A 6,056-nucleotide genomic window follows, 5' to 3' on the forward strand; every position below is an offset into this window, starting at 1 on the left:
GGGAAGCGCCCTAAATACTTCAATACTTTAAAATTTGAAAAACTTAGAAATTTTTCGAGAACCGGCATCTTCCCTCGGTAATTGCGAGATGCGAGGCCGCCCCTAGCCTCTGCTCTGTCGGACTCAATGGTCACGGGTGGCCGCTGATTAGCCCTGGTGCTCACCTCTCAAAATTGCGAGTCCCTAATATAATTCTGGCTGTCGGCTGGAGAAGGGGGTATAAAATCGGCACTTGAGGGAACGCCGGGCCCTCAAGTTCGGGGCCCTCTAGCGGATTTTTGAGGTACTGCACTCCCATTGGAAATGCATTGGCCATACATGGGCGCTCCGTCCACTACAATGTAATTCCCTCACAATATCTGCCCCCGCGTGGCCGCGCGATGCTACTGCTGCCCCGTTGGGAATGAATGGGCCTTTCGGAGGCCATAAATACAGCGCCGCTGCATGGATTTTGGCGGTACTGCGGCTGTCGTTGAAAATACATGGACCCGTCTGAATGAATGGGCCTTTCGGATTCCATAAACCCAGCGCCGCTGCATGGATTTTGGCGGTACTGCGGCTGTCGCTGAAAATACATGGACCCGTCTGAATGAATGGGCCTTTCGGAGGCCATAAACTCAGCGCCGCTGCATGGATTTTGGCGGTACTGCGGCTGTCGCTGAAAATACATGGACCCGTCTGAATGAATGGACAAAATATAAATCAGACACTACAGAACACAAGCATAATCCAAGATTACAAAATCATCTCAGCCTTTAAAAGAAACAAAAACCTGAAAGACTACTTAGTAAAAAGTAAATTACCAGAAATCAACATAACACAAACGCAGGGCCCCACATTCTACAAACAAGCCACCACAGTTAGGAACACCGTCACCAACACAAACTACCTAATTAAACAAACAATCACACCTGCTACGGAAAACTGAAAATACATGGACCCGTCTGAATGTATGGGCCTTTCGGAGGCCATAAACTCAGCCAGCGCCGGGCCAGTGTTTGGGGTATTGTGCCCGCCACTAGTGGCTGAATACATAATAATAATAATAATAATAATAATTCCCTTGTATTGTCATTCTGTGTAACAATGTACACAGAACGAAATGTCGATTGCACTGGGCTAGTGTTGAGGGAACGTCGGGCCCTCAAGTTCGGTGGCTTGGAGCGGATTTTTGAGGTACTGCACTCCCATTGGAAATGCATGGGCGCTCCGTCCACTACAATGTAATTCCCTCACAATATCTGCCCCCGCGTGGCCGCGCGATGCTACTGCTGCCCCGTTGGGAATGAATGGGCCTTTCGGAGGCCATAAATACAGCGCCGCTGCATGGATTTTGGCGGTACTGCGGCTGTCGTTGAAAATACATGGACCCGTCTGAATGAATGGGCCTTTCGGATTCCATAAACCCAGCGCCGCTGCATGGATTTTGGCGGTACTGCGGCTGTCGCTGAAAATACATGGACCCGTCTGAATGAATGGGCCTTTCGGAGGCCATAAACTCAGCGCCGCTGCATGGATTTTGGCGGTACTGCGGCTGTCGCTGAAAATACATGGACCCGTCTGAATGAATGGACAAAATATAAATCAGACACTACAGAACACAAGCATAATCCAAGATTACAAAATCATCTCAGCCTTTAAAAGAAACAAAAACCTGAAAGACTACTTAGTAAAAAGTAAATTACCAGAAATCAACATAACACAAACGCAGGGCCCCACATTCTACAAACAAGCCACCACAGTTAGGAACACCGTCACCAACACAAACTACCTAATTAAACAAACAATCACACCTGCTACGGAAAACTGAAAATACATGGACCCGTCTGAATGTATGGGCCTTTCGGAGGCCATAAACTCAGCCAGCGCCGGGCCAGTGTTTGGGGTATTGTGCCCGCCACTAGTGGCTGAATACATAATAATAATAATAATAATAATAATTCCCTTGTATTGTCATTCTGTGTAACAATGTACACAGAACGAAATGTCGATTGCACTGGGCTAGTGTTGAGGGAACGTCGGGCCCTCAAGTTCGGTGGCTTGGAGCGGATTTTTGAGGTACTGCACTCCCATTGGAAATGCAAGGGCGCTCCGTCCACTACAATGTAATTCCCTCACAATATCTGCCCCCGCGTGGCCGCGCGATGCTACTGCTGCCCCGTTGGGAATGAATGGGCCTTTCGGAGGCCATAAATACAGCGCCGCTGCATGGATTTTGGCGGTACTGCGGCTGTCGTTGAAAATACATGGACCCGTCTGAATGAATGGGCCTTTCGGAGGCCATAAACTCAGCGCCTCTGCATGGATTTTGGCGGTACTGCGGCTGTCGCTGAAAATACATGGACCCGTCTGAATGAATGGGCCTTTCGGAGGCCATAAATCCAGCGCCGCTGCATGGATTTTGGCGGTACTGCGGCTGTCGCTGAAAATACATGGACCCGTCTGAATGAATGGACAAAATATAAATCAGACACTACAGAACACAAGCATAATCCAAGATTACAAAATCATCTCAGCCTTTAAAAGAAACAAAAACCTGAAAGACTACTTAGTAAAAAGTAAATTACCAGAAATCAACATAACACAAACGCAGGGCCCCACATTCTACAAACAAGCCACCACAGTTAGGAACACCGTCACCAACACAAACTACCTAATTAAACAAACAATCACACCTGCTACGGAAAACTGAAAATACATGGACCCGTCTGAATGTATGGGCCTTTCAGAGGCCATAAACTCAGCCAGCGCCGGGCCAGTGTTTGGGGTATTGTGCCCGCCACTAGTGGCTGAATACATAATAATAATAATAATAATAATAATTCCCTTGTATTGTCATTCTGTGTAACAATGTACACAGAACGAAATGTCGATTGCACTGGGCTAGTGTTGAGGGAACGTCGGGCCCTCAAGTTCGGTGGCTTGGAGCGGATTTTTGAGGTACTGCACTCCCATTGGAAATGCATGGGCGCTCCGTCCACTACCATGTAATTCCCTCACAATATCTGCCCCTGCGTGGCCGCGGGATGCTACTGCAGCCCCGTTGGTAATGAATGGGCCTTTCGGAGGCCATAAATACAGCGCCGCTGCATGGATTTTGGCGGTACTGCTGCTGTCGCTGAAAATACATGGACCCGTCTGAATGAATGGGCCTTTCGGAGGCCATAAACTCAGCGCCTCTGCATGGATTTTGGCGGTACTGCGGCTGTCGCTGAAAATACATGGACCCGTCTGAATGAATGGGCCTTTCGGAGGCCATAAATCCAGCGCCGCTGCATGGATTTTGGCGGTACTGCTGCTGTCGTTGAAAATACATGGACCCGTCTGAATGTATGGGCCTTTCGGAGGCCATATACTCAGCGCCGGGCCGGTGTTTGGGGAATCGTGCCCGCCACTAGTGGCTGAATCCCGGGCTAGTGTTGGGGGACTTGTGCCCGCCAATAGTGGCTGAATCCCGGGCTAGTGTTGGGGGACTTGTGCCCGCCAATAGTGGCTGAAATCCGCGCCGGTGTTTGGGGAAATGTGCGCGTATTATCGGGCCGGTGTTTGGGGAATTGCGCGCGTATTATCGGGCCGGTGTTTGGGGAATTGTGCGCGTATTATCGGGCCGGTGTTTGGGGATATGCGCGCGTATTATCGGACCGGTGTTTGGGGAATCGTGCCCGCCACTAGTGGCTGAATCCCGGGCTAGTGTTGGGGGACTTGTGCCCGCCAATAGTGGCTGAAATCCGCGCCGGTGTTTGGGGAATTGTGCGCGTATTATCGGGCCGGTGTTTGGGGATATGCGCGCGTATTATCGGACCGGTGTTTGGGGAATTGTGCCCGCCACTAGTGGCTGAGAACTTGGCTAGTGTTTGGGGACTTGTGCCCGCCACTAGTGGCTGAAATCCGGGCCGGTGTTTGGGGAATTGTGCGCGTATTATCGGGCCGGTGTTTGGGGATATGCGCGCGTATTATCGGACCGGTGTTTGGGGAATCGTGCCCGCCACTAGTGGCTGAATCCCGGGCTAGTGTTGGGGGACTTGTGCCCGCCAATAGTGGCTGAAATCCGCGCCGGTGTTTGGGGAATTGTGCGCGTATTATCGGGCCGGTGTTTGGGGATATGCGCGCGTATTATCGGACCGGTGTTTGGGGAATTGTGCCCGCCACTAGTGGCTGAGAACTTGGCTAGTGTTTGGGGACTTGTGCCCGCCACTAGTGGCTGAAATCCGGGCCGGTGTTTGGGGAATTGTGCGCGTATTATCGGGCCGGTGTTTGGGGATATGCGCGCGTATTATCGGACCGGTGTTTGGGGAATCGTGCCCGCCACTAGTGGCTGAATCCCGGGCTAGTGTTGGGGGACTTGTGCCCGCCAATAGTGGCTGAAATCCGCGCCGGTGTTTGGGGAATTGTGCGCGTATTATCGGGCCGGTGTTTGGGGATATGCGCGCGTATTATCGGACCGGTGTTTGGGGAATTGTGCCCGCCACTAGTGGCTGAGAACTTGGCTAGTGTTTGGGGACTTGTGCCCGCCACTAGTGGCTGAAATCCGGGCCGGTGTTTGGGGAATTGTGCGCGTATTATCGGGCCGGTGTTTGGGGATATGCGCGCGTATTATCGGACCGGTGTTTGGGGAATCGTGCCCGCCACTAGTGGCTGAATCCCGGGCTAGTGTTGGGGGACTTGTGCCCGCCAATAGTGGCTGAAATCCGCGCCGGTGTTTGGGGAATTGTGCGCGTATTATCGGGCCGGTGTTTGGGGATATGCGCGCGTATTATCGGACCGGTGTTTGGGGAATTGTGCCCGCCACTAGTGGCTGAGAACTTGGCTAGTGTTGGGGGACTTGTGCCCGCCACTAGTGGCTGAAATCCGGGCCGGTGTTTGGGGATATGCGCGCGTATTATCGGACCGGTGTTTGGGGATATGCGCGCGTATTATCGGACCGGTGTTTGGGGATATGCGCGCGTATTATCGGACCGGTGTTTGGGGAATTGTGCCCGCCACTAGTGGCTGAATCCCGGGCTAGTGTTGGGGGACTAGTGGTCGTAAAACCGGGCCGGTGTTTGGGGACTTATAGGCCGACACTAGTGGCTCAAAACCGGGCTGCCGTTTGGGGACTTGTCGGGCCAACATTGGCTTGCAGCACTTGGAAAATTGCACTAAGTCCGATTGTCGGGTCACCAGGGGCTCGTGGGACTTAGAATTTGTGCCACTCCCCGGCCAGTGTTTGGGGACTGGCTGCCGCCTCCTGTGGGCCGGTCCCCGGCTGGTGTTTGGGGACCGGCTGCCGCCTCCTGTGGGCCGGTCCCCGGCTGGTGTTTGGGGACCGGCTGCCGCCTCCTGTGGGCCGGTCCCCGGCCGGTGTTTGGGGACCGGCTGCCGCCTCTTGTGGGCCGGTCCCCGGCTGGTGTTTGGGGACCGGCTGCCGCCTCTTGTGGGCCGGTCCCCGGCTGGTGTTTGGGGACCGGCTGCCGCCTCCTGTGGGCCGGTCCCCGGCCGGTGTTTGGGGACCGGCTGCCGCCTCTTGTGGGCCGGTCCCCGGCTGGTGTTTGGGGACCGGCTGCCGCCTCTTGTGGGCCGGTCCCCGGCTGGTGTTTCGGGACCGGCTGCCGCCTCCTGTGGGCCGGTCCCCGGCCGGTGTTTGGGGACCGGCTGCCGCCTCTTGTGGGCCGGTCCCCGGCTGGTGTTTGGGGACCGGCTGCCGCCTCTTGTGGGCCGGTCCCCGGCTTGTGTTTGGGGACTGGCTGCAGCCTCCTGTGGGCCGGTCCCTGGCTTGCGTTTGGGGACTGGCTGCCGCCTCTTGTGGTTCGTCTTCCGGCTTGGGTTAGGGACTTGCGCTGGTTGGGGGGAATTTTCGCTCGTCGGGTCACCAGGGGCTCGCGGGAGCTTGCGTTTGGGGACTGGCTGCCGCCTCTTGTGGGCCGGTCCCCGGCTTGTGTTTGGGGACTGGCTGCAGCCTCCTGTGGGCCGGTCCCTGGCTTGCGTTTGGGGACTGGCTGCCGCCTCTTGTGGTTCGTCTTCCGGCTTGGGTTAGGGACTTGCGCTGGTTGGGGGGAATTTTCGCTCGTCGGGTCACC

The sequence above is a fragment of the Urocampus carinirostris genome, unplaced genomic scaffold, assembly GCF_059441175.1.
Source record: "Urocampus carinirostris isolate Australia breed hairy pipefish unplaced genomic scaffold, RoL_Ucar_1.0 HiC_scaffold_169, whole genome shotgun sequence".
Lineage (NCBI taxonomy): Eukaryota > Metazoa > Chordata > Actinopteri > Syngnathiformes > Syngnathidae > Urocampus > Urocampus carinirostris.